This window comes from Nicotiana tabacum, chromosome 3 (genome assembly GCF_000715075.1).
Source record: "Nicotiana tabacum cultivar K326 chromosome 3, ASM71507v2, whole genome shotgun sequence".
Classification (NCBI taxonomy): domain Eukaryota; kingdom Viridiplantae; phylum Streptophyta; class Magnoliopsida; order Solanales; family Solanaceae; genus Nicotiana; species Nicotiana tabacum.
The window spans coordinates 153,824,734-153,849,455 of NC_134082.1; the positions used below are offsets into that span (position 1 = coordinate 153,824,734).

General features: G+C 39.5%; 1 long non-coding RNA gene across 1 annotated transcript in view; it reads left to right on the forward strand.

Annotated features, from left to right (window-relative positions):
- Window positions 1-24,722, forward strand: part of LOC142175159 (uncharacterized) — a 65,525-nt gene that overhangs the window by 19,514 nt on the left and 21,289 nt on the right. The window lies entirely within an intron of this gene.

Here is a 24,722-nt window from a genome sequence, read left to right on the forward strand (position 1 = left end):
GTTATTACCTAAGGTTTGCCTAGGTGCAAAGCGATATGCAGCAAATATTCGGAATTATTAAAAGATGGTTCGGAGCTTATTTTACCCTAAGAGCATGTTGTTCTAGTTGCAGAGATTATTACCAGTTATTTTAAACGGGATAATCAAGTGTGAAGCTGTTTTACCTCTTTTATAATCAGCAATTTACACAAAGTGTAAGTGCAAATAAGATCCTAAAATATGGTATCTAAAATGCAGAATCCCTAGAGCAGGATTTCTAAATGCGTATGCCAGGAATGCAAAATTTCCTAAGAGCAAGATTTCTAAGTGCATATGGCAGGAATGTAGAATTTCCTAAGAGCAGGATTTCTAAGCGCATATGGCAGGAATGCATTTAATAGTAGAATGCTGATTATTAGCAAATTTTAAAACATGATGTTGTAATGGTGCACATGTTGAAACAATAAACATGAGACCTAAGAGCATGATTTCTAATGCATGCATGAACCCTAAGCATGGTTTCTATTGCGCAATTAGGAACATAAACCTAATAACATATTTTCTACCATTAACATGCATATTTACCCTATACTTTTTCACTAGCCACCCCATACTTGTTTACAAATTATTACAGACCATGTGATTGAATTACATGAGAAATAAAAAATAAGAAGTTACAACTATATGAAGACTGATTCTGACTTCCTCTTTGAGTTATGTAATAAACCACCTCAAATGCCAATATTGTTGCATAGCCTTTCTCATATCTGGGCGTGTTAGAGTTCCCTAAGGACCTCAAGGGATCCCGGGCAGTGCTCACACCTAGATTGCATAACAAAACAGCGTGAGTGCAGTATGGAAGGGCAACTCTTATGTGTCCAGGTTCAGAGGGAGCTCAAGGGTCCCAAAGAAAGTGTCACGCCCCGAACCTGGGCCTAGACGTAACACGATATTCGGTGCCTGACTACATGTGACCGAGCGAACCAACTGGCTGGCTGAATCAACATGTGATATCATAACATACTGAATGCGGAAGATAACTAACACATGCTGATATACTAAAAGTCTAAATGATATAAATCAAAGCGCGGAAATACTATTACATTTCTGAAATATATTTGTAAACAACATAGCTTAATGTGAAAAGCCTGTGACTCTGTCTAACTATTACTCTAGTCTATGAAGCCTCTATTAAAGTATTGAAAACACTGACTATCTGTAAATACTGAAAGGCTGTAAGGTAATGATAATGCCCCAAAAGAACTAGGGATCACCAAATAGGTGGTACGAGAATCCTAGTGCTCTGAATCATCAACCTGTAAACCATTACCTGCATTGTGAGATGCAGGCCCCGGGCAAAAGGGATGTCAGTACATTTAAATTGCACTGGTATGTAAAGTAACTAAAAGAAAGAATTATAAATGCTGAAACTGAAACTGAAATGATAACTGATAACTGAACTGATAACTGGAAATTGAACTGATAACTGATAACTAAACTGATAACTGGTAATTGAACTGATAACTGATAACTGATAACTGGTAATTAAAATTATAACTGAACGGTAGCTAATAATTGAACTGAAAGGAAGTAAGGATATGAATACTCCCTCTTCTTAATGATGAACAACCTGTTTATCTAAATATTAAACTGTGGCCTCAGGCCCAATATATATATGTGCACAAACTACAGCCTCGGGCCCAAGTATACGTATACATAACTGCGACCTCAGGTCCAAAATGCATAAAGCATAAACTGCAGCCTCAGGCCCAAAAATACATAAAGCATAAACTGCGGCCTCAGGCCCAAATACAAGTGTTCAACATTCAGGGATTTAAAATCAGGAACTGAGAATTATACTACAATACATGATAGTGAAATACTGAATCACATTGAGTTACATGATACTGGAATACTGGATCATACTGGGTTACATAATACTAGAATACTGAATGGGACTAGACTGAGACATGTGTTCTTGAACTGATTATAAATACTAAAATTTTAACTGTTTATGGCATACTAAGTAATCTATACTAAGACTCAGGGGCATCAAACCCATGTCTATATTGAATACGCACTGAGCTCACAACGTTCAGAATGAAAGTCATGAATGAGTTATGAAGCTAGAGAATAGAAGTTCTACAACTATTCAAGGATCTAGGCTTAACTATATTTCTGAGGCAATTGATACGTCGTAAGAGAAACGTAGTGTAGGGAGAATCAGTAATATTCCCAAACATAGAGAGTTATCCTCACATACCTTAATTTCGCCACTTATTGATACTACAATGATCCACAATACTAAGAACCTTCAATCTACAATAGCAACATCCAATGGAACCCAATATTAGTAACAAATTCCATAACTTAAGTCATTTAGGCATATTATCAAACACTTGGTGAGTATAAAGCTTCGTAATCCCTATTAATGGTGTTCCTACACCCAATAACCCATTCTCTTGCTCTTGGATAAATTTTAAAGTCTGAAATGGTTATAATAAATATTATTCTTTATCACCCATAAGGTAAACAACACCCTTAACCAATATAGTTCCATTAAATAAACATCTTTCACTCTATATAATAGTTGGGTAATTAAATTGGGAACTTATGATTTCCAATCACCATACCAAGAGTTCCAATACTTATTCATATTCATATTCCCTTAATAAATCCCTATATGTAAGTCTAAGGGTGTAGGATTACCTTTTTGGAAGAATCTTGCAAAACTCTCCTTTGAGTTCTTGAAGAAATCCCTTGAAGATCTAAGTATTTTATGTGTAGATTTCATCAATACTAGTGTATAAATGATGAAATTCACACCAAGATAATGGAGATTACTTACCTTGACGATGGGAGGGGTTGGAGGTCTTGAGAGGGTGGAGGAAGACCCTAAAATTCGGCCAAATAAAGTGGGGAAAATAACCCCCGAAGGCTTTATATCAAAATAGGGTCGGGTTGACAAAAAAATGCAGATTTGCACAGCCGCGGCGCATGGGGAGATACATGGGGCGGCGTGGTAATGAAAAATGTGTTTAGAAACGAAATTTGGAGGTGCTCTGTTAATTTACACAGCCGCGCCGCATGGGGCGGCGCATGGGGCGGCACGGTAGTGTAAAATTCTGCGCTGTTTTGGTAATTTTGTCATAACTCCTGGTAGGAGTGTCCAAATGACGAACGGTTTGAAGCGTTAGAAACTAGACTCAAATATATTTCATTTAATAGGTTTTGTATCACATAAAACCTTATATAAATGTAAATATGCTCGTGCAAAGTTTGGTCTTGTGTGTACTCATTTGAAATTTTAGTTTATCATGTAATTTTCCAACTTGGCTTAGACTTAGATCTCTCCTTGGACCCCAAATCACCTATGATATTCCTCGTACACTTATTATCACATCCAATTGATAATCATCATATTACTACTCATTTAATGCATCCACAACTGATTCAAATTTGCGGGGTGTTACATTATCTCCCCCTTGGGATCATTCGTCCTCGAATTATTGTCCTGGTTGTATCTTTGGCTAATTTCGGATCTTAAATGGGTCTGGTAGGAACATGAACTTTCATTGACACTTGCATACTAAACTGAATGAATACAAGATTACTGAACTAATGAGGTACTAGACTGAATGGCTACTAAACTGACTAAATACTGAAATACATGGAGATTGTAATTTAAGGTCTGAATGAGAAGGTTAGATACCTTTGAAATTTATCCAAAATACCTACCAACTAACAGAGCATAATACTAGCTTCATCGGGCATAATAATATGCATAACATGATACATATACATGAACACTTGTCTGTTATGGATACGTGAATTCTAAAGTAACGTGGATATATGAATACTGAACTGGCACAAATAAGTGAGTGCTGAACTGGTGTGAATATCTGATCACTGAACTGACATCAATATTTGAGTATTAAGCTGGCATGAATATCTGAGTACTTGGACTAACATGAGTATCTGAGTACTGAACTGACTTGAATGTTCTAATCATGAGATCTGAATACTGGAAACACAAATGTCGTGACATGAGATTTGAATACTGGAAACTTGAATGTTATTACATGATACGTGAAATACTGGTGTACAACCGCCAATTCTGGTAAAAACTCTAACTCGCTACTTGCCCGATCCTTCATAGGATCCTATATGACCCGATATATCTAGGATTGAGCTTTCCTTTCTTCCCAAATCTGATAACACCTTTCATAGGCAAGACTTTCAGAAACACCGAATCATCAACTTGAAACTCTAAGTCTCTATGTTGCACATCCGAATACGACATTTGGTGACTACCGTCTACAAATTCTCTTGAATCAACTTGATTTTCTTCAAAGACTGATGGACCAAATCTGGTCCCAACGATTTCCACTTTTCCAACCTCGAACCAACTAATTGGCAATCTACTCTTTCGCCCATAAAAATTATGCTTTCAAAATGAGTGAGATAATCCTATTATAAGGTCCATATTTACCATCTCCGCTAAAGAATATGTGTATTCTGAGATAAACACTTGGTTTCCTGCTGCTCGACTTTCACTTGCTGGCAATTCATATAATTAGGCACAAATTTTGTGATGTTCTTTTTCATGTCGTTCCACCAATAAGTCTCCTTGAGATTATGATATATGTTTGGGGAACCTGGGTGGATAGAATACCTGTAGTTGTGGGCTTCTGACATAATCTGCTCTCTGAGTCCGTCTACATCTGGAACGCATAGTTTGTCTCTGTATCAAGTACCATCATCTCCCCCTTTTTCAAAAGCCATCGTCTTATGCATGTGAATCACCTCTTTCGGCTACACCAAGTAGGGATCATCAAACCATTTCTCCTTCACTTCGGCTTCTAAGGAGGAACAGGTCTTGTTCTACACAACAACTCCGCTATCTTTGGTGTCCAAAAGTCGAACTCTTACCTTGGCTAAGAAGTGGACTTCTTTCAACATAGTTCTCTTGTCTACCTTTTTCAGGAGCTATACTTCCCACTTGATTTTCTTTTTTAAGCACTTTCATGAAAACACTTACAGTATTGTTGTGAGCTAAGTCACTAACCACTACTCGGAATATTAGTGTCTCGTGCAATGGCACTGCCCTCGTAATACATATCCGTGCATGATTTTATAGCTTTTTTATGATCACTTTATCATCAATAACTAAGCTCGGTGGTCATTATACTCACTTTGTGTTTCTTACACATGCTAGACATATTCCTTGTGGTAATTATACAATTTTCCCTCATTACCGAACTGATTTTCTTTTTCATATCCATGCTAACTATTCGGATTTCAAATCTCTAACTGGACTATTGAAAATTTTTGCTTCGCCCCTTAGACCAAAGGTCTTATATTTGCGGATCCTTCTATTTTTGTTGGGATCCAAATAACTTTCCTTATTTTCTGCAATTCCTTGCACTCTACGTCAATGACAACTCATCTTCCAACTTACTTTAGAGAAGTCTTTTTTACTAGGAAAAATAAAATTATTCACTTAACGGAACGTTAATGTATTCATAACTATCATACACAATCTTATTAATTTAACTCTACTCACACTGTCAATCCTGGAGAAACCATATTACGAAAATTCCTAAAGGCTATTCTTCTATAGTTTTCTCTCTTATTGCCTAGTTGATTTTTTCCCCACTGTCATTGTACTTCGAGTTTAACTTAAACTCTTTGGGTTCTAACACATGCGTTCGGTATTTCAAACTGTCATCCACTCACTGGTGTTAACCTGACTAAGTGAATCAAATCTTACCTCTACTAGCTCTGCTGAATTTGCTAATTCACTATATTTACTCAAAACTTATTTACTATTCTTTTACTAACCACCTGCTAGCATCATATTTTCTTGCTCTGCTTTGAATAACTAAGTGAAGTATAAGGTTTATCCTAACTTCCCTCATTATCTGACCATATTCTTTTGCTGTACACTATCATTCTTTTGAACTATGCACATGGATCACACTTAGGGAAATATCATCTGTCTTAAACAAAATTGGAATATCTAACCCCAAACTTTCTATACACTTCAAAATCACTTCAGACTATAAACCTCCGTCCTAAACACATAGTCACATCATGTGAAGGAGAACTACCATATATTTTATCTCACAATAATAGCCACTTCGTATACAAATTCACTAACATGGTACTTTCTAGTTTTGATTTGAATAAGTCTAAACAACTTAAAATCATTCCCTAAAATTCAATGTCGCTTTCTCTTGGTTCTCATGTCGTACATCATATTATTCTTAGCTATATTTCCCTTAGGCTCTTTTCTGCCCAAAGCTATAGTGATCAATTCTATTCCCGCTGCAGTTGAATTCTTATCCTGATACACCGTGGGGTCTGACATATGGATACACTGCCATATATATCTGATAAATCACTTTATGCACCATCCAGTGAGTCTTGGGTCTTAATCCCGAAAACATGCGAAGATTTTGCTATAATCACTGTTACTTACATTTTCTTTGAGAACCCATATGTATCACTGCATACTCACAAGTCACCTGGAATTTTGATTCACTAAAAATTGGATATTTGGTAAACATATAACTCAATACTGGCATACTAAATAACCATAAACTTGCTAACTGAAAGACTGTATAACTAGTAACTGAGGTAAACTGATAACCATAAGACATAATAACTGCTTTTGTACTTTCTGATAAGGTTATGCTCTAATTTGTACTATTATCCATTGCATCCAAATTTTAACATCCTCTAAAGTCTCATATTTACCAACCTGTACTCCATAATTATACCCCAATGGACAATTATCTTCTCTAGGACCTTACGTTTCTCCTGAGCGTCGCTTGGGAATCCAATACCTTTGGAATTCGATAGGAAAAGAAGGTTAACTATTGCTCTAAGCTCTATGGCACGATCTAGAGTAGAAAGAAGTGAGACAATCCTGAATGTCTTGGTAGTTAACCGTTTATATGAGTGGCCGGCACACACATATAAAGGAAACTTCACTAGACACGGCTTTATAGACTCCCTAGGACTCTTGAACCTAGTGCTGTGATACCAAGCTTTGTCACGCCCCGAACCTGGGCCTGGACGTAACACGGCACTCGGTGCCTGACTACATGTGACCGAGCGAACCAACTGGCTGGCTGAATCAACATGTGATATCATAATATACTGAATGCGAAAGATAACTAACACATGCTGATATACTAGAAGTCTGAATGATATAAATCAAAGTGCAGAAATACTATTACATTTCTGAAATATATTTGTAACCAATATAACTTAATGTGAAAAGCCTGTGACTCTGTCTAACTGTTACTCTAGTCTATGAAGCCTCTATTGAAGTACTGAAAACACTGACTATCTATAAATACTGAAAGGCTGTAAGGTAATGATAATGCCCCGAAAGAACTAGGGATCACCAAATAGCTGGTACGAGAATCCTAGCGCTCTGAATCATCAACCTGTAAACCATTACCTGCATTGTGAGATGCAGGCCCCAGGCAAAAGGGACGTCAGTATATTTGAATTGCACTGGTATGTAAAGCAACTGAAAGAAAGAATTATAAATGCTGAAACTGAAACTGAAATGATAACTGATAACTGAACTGATAACTGGTAATTGAACTAATAACTAATAAATAAACTGATAACTGGTAATTGAACTGATAACTGATAACTGAACTAATAACTGGTAATTAAACTTATAACTGAACGGTAGCTAATAATTGAACTGACAGGAAGTAAGGATATGAATACTCCCTCTTCTGAATGATGAACAACCTGTTTATCTGAATATTAAACTGCGGCCTCAGGCCCAATATATATATGTGCACAAACTGCAGCCTCGGGCCCAAGTATACGTATATATAACTGTGACCTCAGGTCCAAAATGCATAAAGCATAAACTGCAGCCTCAGGCCCAAAAATGCATAAAGCATAAACTGCGGCCTCAGGCCCAAATACAAGTGTTCAACATTCAGGGATTTAAAATCAGGAACTGAGAATCATACTACAATACATGATAGTGAAATACTGAATCACATTGAGTTACATGATACTGGAATACTGGATCATACTGGGTTACATAATACTAGAATACTGAATGGGACTAGACTGAGACATGTGTTCTTGAACTGATTATGAATACTGAAATTTTAACTGTTTATGGCATACTAAGTAATCTATACTAAGACTCAGGGGCATCAAACCCATGTCTATATTGAATACGCACTGAGCTCACAACGTTCAGATTGAAAGTCATGAATGAGTTATGAAGCTAGAGAATAGAAGATCTACAACTATTCAAGGAACTAGGCTTACCTATATTTCTGAGGCAATTGATACGTCATAAGAGAAACGTAGTGTAGGGTGAATTATTAATATTCCCAAACATAGAGAGTTAGCCTCACATACCTTAATTTCGCCACTTAATGATACTACAATGATCCACAATACTAAGAACCTTCAATCTACAATAGCAACATCCAATAGAACCTAATATTAGTAACAAATTCCATAACTTAAGTCATTTAGGCATATTATCAAACACTTGGTGAGTATAAAGCTTCGTAATCCCTATTAATGGTGTTCCTACACCCAATAACCCATTCTCTTTCTCTTGGATAAATTCTAAAGTCTCAAATGGTTATAATCAATATTATTCTTTATCACCTATAAGGTAAACAACACCCTTAAACAATAGAGTTCCATTAAATAAACATCTTTCACTCTTTATAATAGTTGGGTAATTAAATTGGGAACCTATGATTTCCAATCACTATACCAAGAGTTCCAATACTTATTCATACTCATATTCCCTTAATAAATCCATATATGTAAGTCTAAGGGTGTAGGATTACCTTTTTAGAAGAATCTTGCAAACCCTCCTTTGAGTTCTTGAAGAAATCCCTTGAAGATCTAAGTATTTTATGTGTAGATTTCATAAATACTAGTGTATAAATGATGAAATTCACACAAAGATAATGAAGATTACTTACCTTGACGATGGGAGGGGTTGGAGGTCTTGAGAGGGTGGAGGAAGACCCTAAAATTCGTCCAAATAAAGTGGGGAAAATAACCCCCGAAGGCTTTATATCAAAATAGGGTCAGGTTGACAAAAAAACGCAGATTTGCACAGCCGCGGCGCATGGGGCGATACATGGGGCGGCGTAGTAATGAAAAATTTGTTTAGAAATGAAATTTGGAGGTGCTCTGTTAATTTACACAGCCGCGCCGCATGGGGCGGCGCAGTAGTGTAAAATTGTGCGTTGTTTTGGTAATTTGGTCATAACTTCTGGTAGGAGTGTCCAAATGACGAATGGTTTGAAGTGTTAGAAACTAGACTCAAAGATATTTCATTTGATCGGTTTTGTATCTCATAAAACCTTATATAAATGTAAATATGCTCATGCAAAGTTTGGTCTTGTGCGTACTCATTTGGAATTTTAGTCTATCATGTAATTTTCCAACTTGGCTTAGACTTAGATCTCTCCTTGGACCCCAAATCACCTATGATATTCCTCGTACACTTATTATCACATCCTATTGATAATCATCATATTAATACTCATTTAATACATCCACAACTGATTCAAATTTGTGGGGTGTTACAGAAAGGCTCGCACAAAAGGGCAGAAGCTAATGATCTAAGAGTATAGTGGAAGTGCAGAACACATGTTTGAAAGGGAGTTTGTTTTAGAAACAGTTTGGAAAATGATTGGTTTGAAATAAATTTGCAACAGCAATAGAAGTGTTGCTTAGGGAAGACAGTTTTGAAAGGGACGGGGGGTAGGAGCAACAACAACACATACCTAAACAAGTCCAAAGAGCAGTACAACTTCAGCGGTTAGAAACAGGGAAATAGGGGTTAGGGACATAAAGGACCCAAATCAGAAACACATAATTAGTCATGAATCAAGTATATTAGGAGACATGATAGATGAGGGACATAAACAGGAACAAGTAAACAAGCTGATCTCATTTGAACAAAGGAGGGCAGGATTTTAAGCATGCTGAGTAAAGCAGTAAACAAAAAGTACAATTTAACAGCATGAGCCATTAAGTTAGTGCAGAAAGAGACAAGGATTGACAAACAAGGGAACACATAGAGTTGAGTTTCAGAATTTAAACTAAGAACATACTAGTTGAAGGAGCAAAGTATAGAAAAAGTAAAGTAATCAGAGTTTCCACAGTCTAGCCTTGGCTTTCAGCCAGCTAGACAAGGCAGTAGCACAAGTAGTAGAGAAAGAAAAGTGAGTTTGAATATGTATGTGTGTGTTCTGAACAGTTGTTCATGTGTTTAGAGCAGAGAGGGTGGTGTATTTATAACTTTGAAAATGAGTAGAAAATAAATTAACAAGTAAAGGTTTTTGCACAATTATGAAAGTAATCACCATTAGAATCCAATTAGTACAAGTACTTCCCTTTAATCAAGGAATTACTGCTCAAACGGATATTAACAAGGATAATTAAGGAAAGAAAATCAATTTGAGAAAGATTGATTTTTGACCATATAAGGGAGAGTAAAAGTATAGAGTATACAATTGAATCTAGGTACAGAATATACTTAATTTGGGGAAAGGATTCAGCAGGGGTGAAACATCACAACAAATAAAGGAAGGGAATCAATCAATTCAAATAAACGAGTAAAATTAGGGATTTATAAGAAAACCTTTGCAATCAACCGTAACTTAAGGAAATCAAGATCAATCAAAAGGGAGTTATGATTTTGTACTTCGACTTATAAATAGGGAAGAATGAACAGGAGTATCAGACATGCAAGGTCAACCATATTGACAAAAGAAGCAAACTAGATGAACACAAACATACAACATCAACATGAGTAGGCTAAGGGCTCAGTGGTAAAAGAACTCACTCGTAACATGGTAACCAACGAGTCAAATAGTTATGGCTAACACATAGAACCAGAGTGGAAAACCAGACTAACGTGTAACGAAGGTGAGAAACAAGTAAAGAAAGCCTTTAAACTCACAGTAATAAGTGAAGAAAAACTTTAAGAAATTACAGTTTTAACAAAATTTTGTTAAAAAGCGGCAAGAACTCAGAATCATTCTAGACAAACAAAGAAAGGGATCTAACCATAAAGAACCCAAATCGAAATAGGTATACATACAAAATAAACAAAGACAGTTCCAGAACCCCGGACAAACCAAAAATACTTAGGGTTTTCAACAAGATACACCAGATAGAAGAAAACATAAACAAACCGTTTAAACATAGTAAAATCATAAGACAACACTGAAAAATCATAGGTGAAACCCTTTAAAAGAGGTTGAGGAAACCCTAATCTCGAAGATGGAGAGTCACTTTGAAAAAAATCATAAAAACCTTTGAGAAAAACACCAAGAGGTTCATAACATACACAGCTCTAAGACATATCTGAGAAAAAATCGGAAAGTATTTAAAGTTAGGGTTTCGGAGAACCCAGAAAAGTTAGAAAACTTCGAAAAGTTATTGATCTAGCCAGAAAAGCCATGGATTTGACTCGAACGACCATAGATAGAAGTTCGAGCAAGGTTTGGACTAGATCTCTTTGAAATCTTTTCACGAAATCACAAAAGCAGGCACCAGGAGACGTTGGAGACAAGTATACGTCCCAAACAGCCATGGGAGTCCATGAATTGGGTGAGGATCGAAGGGGATTAGGGTTAGGTTGGGTGGCGGCGACTAGGTTTTGAGTGAGGTTGCAGAGAGAATTGGAGAGGAAAGGGGATTCTAGGGCGGCAGGTTGGTAGGAAATGAATTAGGTTAGGGGGTCGTTTGGGTTTAATTTGGTAATGGGTAACGTGGACCGTTGATCTCCCAGATCAACGGTCAAGATTAGAAAGGGTAGGTGAGGATCCGCGTTTGGGTAGGATTTAAAGGGTGTGGGTCGGATTTAAATTAAAATTGGGTTGGGAATTAGGGTCTAATTTGGGCTAGAATTGTAATACAAAAAGGGGCTGTTATTTAAATAGCCAGTTTTCCCCTTTTTCAATTTATAAAAAATAGTAAATAGTTTCTGAAAAATAAATTGAAAGTACTAAAGTGATTTTTAATACCCAATTAAAAATTTAAAAATACAGAATTTGATTTTATGTATAAAACACAATTAAACCTTAAAAATGGCTAATATTGCAATTATATGCAATTTAGCTTTAAAATACTAAATAAAATTGTAAAAATATATAAAAAATTACCTTAGCCATATTTTGGCATAAATATAGAAATACCATAGATGAGTTATCAAAATAATAATTTTGGAAATAGTTATTGAGGATTTTATACATAAAAATGGAGAAAAAATACATCAATTTAAACCTTTTAAAATATGAAAAGAATAATAAAACACTTGGACATGCTCATATATGCATATATATGCTATTTTGAATGTATTTTGCATATTGAAAATATATAGGGAAAAATTGGGTATCAACAGCTGTCCCTCTTTAACCGAGAAGAATGAAAAAGTTTCTGGGTAAAGAAATGATGGCCAATTTCGATCGAGCAAAATGGTTTGAAGAGGTTTAGGCCGCACCATAGCTTCTGAGTTGCCTACATATCCCTGGTTTTACAGGAATCATGCCATATGTAGTTCAGGATTCACCGATGAGGTGATTTCAAGAACGGACGCAATATCTAGGGATGGATGAGGGGACGATTTATGGGAATGGTTAGGTTTGATATGTCCAAGGGAACTGAAGCGGGATCCCTCCTGCTGGGATAGTCGTTGCACGTCGGTTTATCTGCAAATAGAAACAATACAAGCGCATATTGTGCATAGATTTAAACATGATGCAAATTCCCATTGGACCATGAATGTTGTCTTTGGACGGTTTGGGAATGGGGTCCTCAGACCATGATGTCCTCGGCCATGAAGCGTATGATAAAGGATTCACAAGCTATGAAATGTTCTTGGGCTATGAAGATGTTGCCTTCGAACCATGACGCCTTTGAATAATGATATGCAAAAGATTGAAAGAGATCCTCAGGCTATGACATGGTGTTCTCGGGCTATGAAGATGGTGCCTCCGAACGATGACGCCTTTGGATAAGTTGGCGATATTTTAGCCCATGAAAGATGCAGTATTATGATGCATACAAGACAGAGCTTAGTCTTGCGAATTGAAAGGTAGAGCTTAGCCCGTAAGAAAAGTGAGATAAATAGTGTTTGGGATAGTGCTTAGTTTCGAAGAAAATTGGAGGCAAAGCTTAGCCTCAGAAGGCAGAATGATAGCTCATGCAAAGATGCGAATGCAGACAGAGGTAGAGCTTAACCTCGAAAGGCAGAATGGTAGTCTTATGCAGATATGCAGATGTAGACAAAGTTTAGTCTCGAAAGGTAGAATAGTAGCATTATGCAAATTGGAAGGCAGAATGATAGCCTTATGCAAATTGGAAGGCAAAATAGTAGCCTTATGCAATGCAAATGCAGATGGAGGTAAAGCTTAACCTCGGAAGGCGGAATGGTAGCCTTATGCAAGTTGGAAGGAAGAATAGTAGCCATATGCAATGCAGATGCAGATGGTGGTAGAGTTTAACCTCGAAAGACAAAATGGTAGCTTTATGCAAGTTGGAAGGCAGAATAGTAGCCTTATGCAATATAGATGCAGATGGAGGTAGAGCTTAACCTCGGAAAGTAGAATAGTAGCCTTATGCAAGTTGGAAGGCAGAATAGTAGCCTTATGCAGATTGGAAGGCATAATGATAGCCTTATGCAAGAATGCAGATGGAGACGGCGTTTAGTCTCGGAAGGCAGAATGGTAGCCTTATGTAAGAATGCAGATGCAGATAGAGGTAGAGCTTAACCTCAGAAGGCAGAATGGCAGCCTTATGCAAGAAATAAAATAACAAATGATAGCAGAGTTTTCTTAGCTGATAGCACATTATGGTGTTGTGATTATTGGGAGCATTGTGACATACGGAACATCACTAGTGTGTGATGATAGCAAATGTTGGCAAGTGCAACGGTTCTGAGAGTCGTATTAATGTTTGTCCCATGGGCGTACAGTATGTTTAAGGATTTTGCAATCCTAGTGCCTGCATCCAAAGAAAAATCGTGAGTTTTGTAAGGGGGAGGCTAGTTTGTATCCCCGCTGGCTTTTGCTTGACTCGTTCGACTTTGATCTGGTGATATTATCTGTATCATTGGGGTAGAATTTCTAAACAAAGCAGTTTCAATAATAAACATGCATGATTTTTTAAAAGTATGACATAAATGTATAATTAAAAATAACTTTTAGATGAACTGACGACCGTGACATAGTTCAAGACATTGCAACCTCTCCTGCTACGGAATTTTGAGGGTCCTCCTCAAAAGTTTTCCCCAGTTTGATGGGTTGACGTTTTTCACTGTCGCTCGTGCGGCGATCGGCTGAAATTACTTTGGAATTTTGAGGGTCTTCCTCAAAATTCTACCCCAGTTTCTAATTGCGGGGGGGAATGAAATTTTTTTTGAATTGTCATAGAACCCATAGGGCTGCCTACGTATCCCCTCTTAAACGGGAATCAGGTCAGGCGTAGTTCAAGATATCATATAAGGAAAGCATAAATATTACACATAGTAACGCTTGACTGCATCTTAATTAATCAGCTTTGGTTAGACTTCTCCGTCCATTTCTGCAAGTATGAGGGCTCCTCCTGTCAAAACCCGGTAAACCATGTATGGACCCGACCAGTTGGGAGAGAACTTCCCTTTGACTTAATCTTGATGCGGAAAGATTTTCTTTAACACCAACTGCCCCGGTGTGAACTGTCCTTGCTTGACTCTTTTGTTGAAGGCTCTCGACATTCTGTTCTGGTAGAGTTGACCATGGCAAACCGCATTCATTCTCTTTTCGTCTATAAGGGCTTGTTGCTCATAACGACTTTTCACCCGCTCTACATCGTCGAGCTCAGCTTCTTGTATAATCCTTAGGGAAGGAATTTCTACCTCAGCGGGAATGACAGCCTCGGTACCGTAAACCAGCATATAAGGTGTTGCCCTGGTTGATGTGCGGGCTATGGTGCGATATCCCAGAAGGGTAAATGATAACTTCTTGTGTCACTGTTTATGCCTATATATCATTTTTCTCAATATCTTCTTGATATATTTGTTGGCGGCTTCTACAACTCCATTCATCTGAGGCCTGTAGGCTGTGGAATTCTTGTGTCTGATCTTGAAGGTTTCGCACATAGCTTTCATCAAGTTGTTATTGAGGTTGGAGACATTATCATAATGATTGACTCTGGGATTCCGAGCGACAAACGATGTAGTCGCAGACAAAGTTTTCCATGACTTTCTTAGTCACTGCTTTATAAAATTCTTCCTCGACCCATTTGGAGAAATAGTCAATGGCTACTAGGATAAACCTGTGTCCGTTGGAAGCAGCAGGCTTGATTGGTCCAATAATGTCCATTCCCCATGCGCTGAACGGCCATGGTGAGCTTGTTGTATTGAGCTCGTTTGGAGGTACCTTTACCATGTATGCATGTATCTAACAATGATGGAATTTTCGAACATACTGGATGTAGTCTGCTTCCATAGTCATCCAAAAGTAACCAGCCCGGAGTATCATCTTTGCTAAGACAAAACCGTTCATATGTGGACCGCAGGTCCCAACATGAATTTCCTCTAGTAGCTTGGATGCTTCCTTTGCGTCAACACATCTTAATACTCCCAAACCAGGAGTCCTCCTATACAGGATTCCTCCACTGTGAAAGAAGTTGTTGGGCAATTTCTGAAGTGTGCATTTCTGAATAGGATTAGCAAGCTCCGGGTATTCTCTTTTTGCCAAATATTCCTTGATGTCATGAAACCAAGGTTTTTCATCTGCTTCCTCTTCAACATGGGCACAATAAGCTGGCCGATTATGGATTTTCACTAGAATGGGATCGATGAAATTCTTGTCGGGATGATGTATCATAGATGATAGGGTAGCCAATGCATCAGCGAACTCATTCTGGACTCTGGGAACATGCTGGAATTCCATCTTCATGAACCTCTTTCTTAATTCCTGTACATGATGTAGATACGAGAGTATCTTGGAGTTCTTGGTTGTCCATTCTCCTCGTACTTGATGTACAAGCAAGTCTGAATCTCTAATCACTAGCAGCTCGTGAACGTTCATGTCAATGGCCATTTTGAGCCCTAAGATGCAGGCTTCATACTCGGCCATATTATTGGTGTAGGGGAACCTAAGTTTGGCAGACACCGGATAATGCTAACCGGTTTCTGATACTAGGACTGCTCCTATGCCGACTCCCTTGAAGTTTGCTGCTCCATCGAAGAACATTCTCCAACTGTCACAGGATTTCGCAATTTCTGCTCCTATGAATGATACCTCTTCATCAGGAAAATATGTTTTCAGGGGTTCGTATCCTCCATCCACAGGGTTTTCAGCAAGGTGGTCTGCTAGTGCCTGTCCCTTGACCGCTTTCTGAGTTACGTAAACAATGTCGAACTCACTCAACAGGATTTGCCATTTGGCTATCTTGCCAGTGGGTAAGGGCTTCTAAAAGATGTACTTCAAATGATCCATCCTTGATATGAGATATGTAGTATAGGCGCAGAAGTAATGTCTCAACTTCTGAGCTACCCAAGTCAAAGCACAATAGGTGCATTCCCATAGAGAATACTAGGCCTCGTACGGGGTGAACTTCTTACTGAGATAATAAATGGCTTGCTCCTTCCTCCCTATCTCATCATGCTGCCCCAGAACACAGCCGAAAGCTCCATCTAACACTGCAAGGTAGAGTAATAAGGGTCTACCTGGCTCGGGCGGTACTAAGACTAGTGGTGTTGACAGGTATTCCTTGATTCTATCGAATGCCTTTAGGCAGTCATCAGTCCATTTGGTAGCGACATCCTTCTTCAACATCTTAAAGATTGGCTCACAAATAACTGTGGACTATGCTTTGAACCGGCTGATGTAATTAAGCCTTCCCAAGAAACTCATCAAATCATTCTTGTTCTTTGGTGGTGGTAGTTCTTGAATGGCTTTGACTTTTGATGGATCCAGTTCTATTCCTTGACGACTCACAATAAACCCAAGCAATTTCCCGATATGAACCCTAAATGCGCACTTTGCGGGGTTTAGTTTCAGGTTGTACCTCCGCAGTCTATTGAAGAACTTATTCAGATCTTCTATGTGGTTAGTGGCCTTCTTGGATTTGATAATAACATCATCTACATATACTTCTATCTCCTTGTGTATCATATTGTCGACGCCCCCTTTTTCTATGGGTCAAAATCGGGTATACGACATTGGGAGGACAACTCTATTCCCTTTCGAGAATTGGGTTTTGGAATTTTGAAGAGTCTCCACCTAATGATTATAGTGCATTAGGACACTTTAAGAAAGTTTTGAGTTGGAAAAAACCAGAGTTTGGGTAAGGGCTAGAAATTATCTCGAGGGAAGGTGTTAGGCACCCCTCAAGATCCACTAGTGTGGTCCCGGCCATGTTACAATTGTGACTTTATAAGTAAACAATCAAGGCTCAAACAAGGACTTGCATACAATATTGCAATTAGGTTGAAAACTTTTGAAGGTAAGTAGAGAGGACAGAAATTTATGAAAAAAAAGATTTGAATGGTTTCACGAGAAAAGATGAAAGCAAATAAGGGGAGGGGGTCCTAGGTTTACGATTAATATGGATCACTTCAATGCAATACCCAGCAACCACTCCTCAAAAAAGAGGGGTCGCACGTGATATTAGCGCATCGGTCATCATCTCCATATCTACCCTTCCCACCCCGTTAAGGTATTAAAGTGCGGAATAGTATCGTTACTTATTGCATGCTATTACCCGTCCCAATCCTATCAGTTCCGGAGGAATATGAGACTACTAATCCTAAAGGGGAGGGAGCTGGGGCATTTGCAGTTTTTTAAAAAGGATAAAATTCTAAGGCAACATTCAAAACATATACAGCAAGTATTGGGAAAACAAGTAAGCAGATATGGCTCAAATAAACCTTCTTAAATCAGAGAAAATCATATAGTTTAGCATGTCTTACATGTACTGATTAGGTCTGAATTAAACTTAAACATTAAGGCAGGCTGATTTATTACATATTTTCAGATAAGAAATCCGAATTAGGCCTGCCTGCTGGTTGTAATTATCAAAGACTGATGCAATTATAGTTTTTACCCTAAAGCTTGCATAGGTGTTAACTGAAACCTATAGGCATGATATTTATTAGTTTCAGAAATAAAGAAGTAAACTGATTGCAGAAAAAAAGAATTGTCAATTACAGGGACATAAGATCTGCAGGCGTTAAACATTATTGCTACTGATTTTAGGCTTATAAGCGAGTTGACAATTCAGGTTTGGTTGACAGCTCCTATAAACATGCTTTCTAGGCGTTACTGATTTTAAGTGTTGTTATTGTCATGCAGAAATCGTATAGGCAGGTCATCTATATGCAGTTAGTTATTTAAATCTTATAAACAGGTTTGCCTAGTGACAGATGCATATGCAAAATGCATGAAGTCCTATAGGCATATTACCTATGTGATATGCAGAATTTCAAAAACGACTTATAGATATGGTATCTATATGAAGTGCAGAAAAACCTATGAACATGGTATCTATATGAAATGCAGAATTTTAGAAGTATAGGAATTCCCTATAAACATGGTATCTACATGAGATGCAGAATTTCAGAAGTATGGTAGGTCCCTGCATGCACTTCGTCTAATAGCCTGGATGCTTCTTTTGCTTCGACACACCTTAGTAAACCCAAATCGGGAGTCCTCCTGTACAGGATTCCTCCACTGTGAAAGAAGTTGCTGGATAACCTACGAAGTGTGCGCTTCTGAGTAGCGTTGGCAAGTTCTGGATATTCCCCTGTTGTTAAGTACTCCTTGATGTCATGGAACCATGGTTTTCCATCCGCTTCTTCCTCAACGTGGGCGCAATAAGCTGGCTGATCATGAATCTTTACTAGGATGGGAACAATGAAATTTATATCTGGATGCTGGATCATAGACGATAAAGTAGCTAATGCATCAGCAAACTTGTTCTGTCTTTGTGAACCTTTTCCTCAACTCCTGTATGTGCTGCAAGTAGGGAAGTATCTTAGAGTTCTTGGTTGTCCACTCTTCTCGAACCTGATGTATGAGCAAGTCTGAATCCCCAATCACTAGCAACTCCTGAACTTTCATGTCAATGGCCATTTTGAGCCCCAAGATGCAGGATTCATATTCGGCCATATTATTGGTGCAAGGGAACCTGAGCTTGGCAGATACCGGGTAGTGCTGGCCAGTTTCTGATACTAGGACTGCTCCTATGCCAACTCCTTTGAAATTTGCAGCTCCGTCGAAAAACAACCTCCAACCATCATAGGATTCTGCTATATCTTCTCCTATGAAAGATACCTCTTCATTGGGAAAATACGTTTTTAGGGGCTCGTATTCTCCATCCACGAGATTCTCTGCGAGATGATCCGCAAAGGCTTGCCCTTTGATTGCTTTCTGGATCACATAAATAATGTCAAATTCACTTAACAGGATTTTCCACTTGGCGAGCTTGCAAGTGGGCATGGGTTTCTGGAAGATATACTTCAAAGGGTCCATTCTGGATATGAGATAAGTAGTGTAAGCACAGAAGTAATGCCTCAACTTCTGCGCAACCCAAGTCAGAGCACAACAAGTGCGTTCTAAAAGAGAATATCGGGCCTCGTACGGTGTGAACTTCTTACTGAGATACTAGATGGCTTGCTCCTTTCTCCATGTTTTATCATATTGTCCCAGAACACAACCGAATGCTCCATCCAATACCGCAAGGTAAAGCAATAGGGGTCTTCCTGGCTCAGGCGGAACCAAGATCGGCGGCGTTGACAAGTATTCCTTAATTCTGTCAAAAGCTTTCTGACAATCATCAGTACACTTGGTGGTAGCATCCTTTTTCAACATTTTAAAGATAGGTTCACAAATGACCGTGGACTGAGCTATGAACCAGCTGATATAGTTGAGTCTCCCCAGGAAACTCATCACGTACTTCTTGTTCTTTGGCGGCAGCAATTCTTGGATAGCTTTGACCTTTGACAGATCCAATTTTATTCCTCAACAACTCACGATGATACCCAATAATTTGCCAGCAGGAACCCCGAATGCACACTTGGCGGGATTTAGTTTCATATTGTACCTCCTCAGTCTGTTGAAGAACTTTCTTAGGTCTTCCATGTTATCCCTGACTTTCTTGGATTTGATGATGACATCATCCACATATACCTCGATCTCCTTGTGTATCATGTCATGAAAGATGGTAGTCATGGCTCTCATGTAAGTGGCGCCAACATTCTTCAAACTGAATGACATCATTTTGTAATAGTACATTCCCCATGGCATGATGAAAGTCATTTTCTCTGCATCTTCCTCGTCCATCCATATCTGATGACACCCAGCGAAACAATCAACGAAAAACTATAACGCATGCTTGGCGCAGTTGTCAATTAGAATGTGTATGTTCGGCAAGGGGAAGTCGTCTTTAGGACTGGCCCGGTTAAGATCCCGATAATCAACACAAACTCTAACTTTCCCATCCTTTTTTGGAACTGGCACGATGTTGGCTAACCATGTCGGATACTCTACTACCCTGAGAACCTTGGCTTTGACTTGCTTGGTAACCTCTTCTTTGATTTTCAAACTCATGTCGGGTTTGAATTGCCTGAGCTTCTGCTTTACCGGCGGACATGTTGGATATGTTGGCAGTTTGTGAGCTACAATGGATGTACTGAGACTATTCATATCATCATACGACCAGGCGAATATGTCTTCATATTCCTTTAGGAATTCCGTGTACTCTTTCTTTTCTGATGGTGACAGGTGAACACTGATGCGCGTTTCTTTGACATTCTTTGTATCTCCCAGATTAACGACCTCAGTTTTGTCCAAGTTAGGCTTAGGCCTATTCTCAAAATTCTCAACCTCTCTGACAACCTCTTCTAGTATATCATCCTCTTCTTAATCCATATCCATTTGTTGTGTTGTCTCGTTGCAAGTCACAATCGTTGGTTCATCGTCAAGGCAAGTAATAGTAATGTTGTGTAAAATAAAGTGAATGATAGAAAAAATAATAAGAGCGAGATATATAATAAACTGAAATGCTTCGATTGGATTCATAATTGTTTTGAATATAAGAGCTCTTTTCAAAATTAAAGACAATGCGGAAATAAAATTAGCTAGTAAAAAGTAAAAATGTGATGCATGGTGCTTTTGTTTAGCCTTGCTACCCCGAAGCTTTCCGGGCCCTGGTGGTTCTGATTGACCAATTGCTGAGGTATTCTCCTCGGTTCACAGCTTGTATAGAAGGGTCTTCCTCCCCTTCCTCCTCGAAAATAACACAGCAGTCCATATCATCGTCTTCCAGAAACAGATTCTTTATGGCTGCCAATGCTTCATCTTCCTCTGATCCATATATGATGTCTGCCGACTGGAAAGTTTGCTCCATACGAGGTATCGGATGCTCCAGTGGATAGTAGGGACCGCGCCATGGTGGCGACCAGTCATTAAACTCCTTCCAAGTGTATTCATACCCCAAACCAAATGTAGTACCATGTTTCTTCAGCTTGATGGGTTTGGTGATTCCCTGGAGGTTTTTGCCGAGTCCCTTTCCAGGTTCGTACCCACACCAATTCAAGATACTTTCAATATTGTTATCCCACCATTTATCCTTGTCTATAGCGTTGACCCTTTCAATGTGGTGGTATGTTTCTCCGCCTATTCTCCTTCTGCCTCCAATCATCGGGATGGTCTGGCGACTATATATGGGGTTGCTACCATCGCCATAAATAATTGCCTCTTGGTGATTCCATTCGAACTTCACTGCCTGATACAGGGTCGATGCTACAACTCCGACGGCGTGGATCCATAGTCATCCCAACAACAAGTTATAGGATGCTGGGACATCTATTACTTGAAAGTCAACGTCGAACCAAGTTGGTCCCATTTGCAGGCATAGGCTAATCTCTCCAATAGTAGACCTTTGGGACCCATCGAAGGCTTTGACATTGATGGCTCCATCTTTGATCTCGTGCAAGCTCTTTTCCAATGTTCTGAGAGTGATCAGCGGACAGATGTTGAGGCTGGATCCTCCGTCGATCAGGACTCTAGTGATGAAGTAATCCTCGCATTGCACGGTGATGTGCAGGGCCTTGTTGTGACTTAGTCCTTCCGGTGGCAGCTCATCTTCGTGGAAGGTGATTTTGTGGCTTTCCAATAATTGCCCTACCATATTTGCCATTTCGCCTCCAGTTATGTTGCTGGGCACATAAGCTTCGCTCAATATCTTCATCAAGGCATTTTTGTGTGCGTCATAGCTTTGCAGAAGAGCTACGATGGAGATCTGCGCTGGTGTTTTGTTCAACTACTCAACGACCGAATACTCCTTAGCTTGTATTTTCCTCCAAAGATCATCGGGCCCAGTTTCAGTAGTCCGTCCAGAGGCTTGCTTACTGGACTCAGCTAGGTGCTATTAGATCGTAAACCCTGCCTGTTCTGGTCATACCCTGCGCAGCAATTGCTTCTCCCGTCTTGGTCTTCCTTTTCCTACTTGCTTCAGCTGTGTAATCCCATGGTATGGCATTTGAGTGGAACGGTGTTATGTCTAACATTGCTACAAGAATAGGCACCCTTGGTGGTAACACAGCAACTTCGAAAGGTGCAGGTGCCTTCAGGACTCGAAAATCAACTTTAATTGGTCCGGGCGCCTTTGCAGAAGAAGGTTCTTCAAATTCGAGAGGTATAGACATATTTACTTCATCGCCCTTGGAGGGCTGATTCTGCACAACAATTGGGTTAAGCGTGACCGCCGGTTTCTTTGGCTCATCGCCCTCAGCAATCAATCATATCGACCTCTTGGGGTCCCAGTCATCTTTGATCTCGATCATGTGAATGTCTCCACCTTTGTGATCAGGCAGAGGGTTATTGTGGACATTAGGAGCAGGCTCCTTTGCTACGATAACCTTATTGTCGATCAGAGTTTGAATCTTGTCCTTCAACGAGCGGCACTCGTTAATGGTATGTCCCTTCATGCCGGAGTGGTACGCACATGTCTTATTAGAATTGACCCACTGGGAAGGATTTTCTAAAGTTATGGCAGGGATAGGGGAGACGTAACCAGCAGTTTTAAGTTTCTCATACAGCTGGTCAATTGGCTTAGCGATGGCTGTATATTGTCTGGGAGGTCTGCGGTCAAAATTTGGTCTGGGTCTAGGGAAATTTTGGCGAGTGGGAGGTGATTGGCAGTGAGAGGGTTGGGCATTATAAGCTTGGTAAACAGGTGCAGGTTGAGAGTATCTGGGTGAAGTGGGTTGATATGTGGGAGGTGGAGATGATTGGTAAACGGGTGGTGGATTTTGGTAAGAGGGTGCGGGTGCTTGGTAATTCAGGATAGGCTAATATGTAAGTGGAGGTGACGGGTAAGTGTGGTATTTTAGTGGTGATTTGGCTCCCTGTGCGACCATCACGGCACTCACATCCTTCTTCTTGGACGTGCCACCAGACTGTAAAGCCTTGTTGGTGGCCTGTAATGCTTCAAGATTAGTAACCATACCATTCTTAATGCCTTCCTCAATTCTTTCTCCCAGCTTGATGATATCGGAGAATTTCTGGCCCTCGATTAGCATCAACCTCTCATAATATTGTGGATCCTGAGCCCGGATGAAGAATTTGTTCATCTGTTCCTCTTCTAAGGCCGGCCTGACCTTAGCAGCCGCTAATATCCAACGAGTAGCATACTCGCGGAATGTCTTGGTTGGCTTCTTCTTCAAATTCTGGATGTAGAATACATCCGGTGCATTCTCTGTATTGAATCGGAACCTATCCATGAAATTCGATGCCATACCTATACAGCTTGTCCATTTCTTGGGGTCCTGACTGATGTACCAGGATAAAGCATCCCCCTTCAGACTTCTCATGAATAGTTTCATACGGATTTTCTCATTCCTTCCGACTCCGACTAGCTTATCACAATATGTCCTCAAATGGACTCTGGGATCTCCCATGCCATCGAACATTTCGAACTTGGGAGGTTTGTACCCCTCCGGAAGTTCAACATCTGGCTGAATGCAGAGGTCCTCATAATTCAGCCCCTCTATACCTTTGTTTCCTTCCATGCCCTGGACTCGGCTGGTCAACTTCTTGAGTTCTGCTGCCAAGTTTCTGATAAGAGAGTCCTTGTCATCAGACTCAGGTTCACTTGAGATTGGTTGAGTGTAGTGGGGTACTGTATCTACGTAGATGGGAGTGTTGTGGAGGTGGTCGTTTGTGGTGTTCAGTGGTTTAGGAATGAGTAGTGGAGTGTTGTTTGGAGTGTGGCATGTGTTGCAGTGTTGAGCGTGAATGGGTTCCATCTGTGGTTGTGGGGTGTTCTGTGGAGGTGCGGGTTTTTGAGCATTTGGAAAGTTGACATCAGGAGCGGTGAGAGAGAATGATAAATTTGCCAATTTCAGAACTTGGTCCAGTTCTTCTCGAAACTTCAACAATTTCTGCTCAAGTTGGGCAGCAGTTTCCTTAGTAATCGGGGTACCCTGAGGAATCTCAATTCTTTCAATTACCTTTCTGGCGCTTGAATCTCCCATTCTACCTTTGTTCTTGTTCCGGATAGGACTCGAAGGAGGAGGAGGTGGAGGGCCCTTGGATCTTGTACTATATGATGATGGTGCCAGAAACGAACTAACCTTTGGGGAGGGGAATAATAAAAGAAAAGAAAAACAAAAAAGGTAACAGTTAGTGCGGATTGTGAGGAAAAAATGTTGCAATATT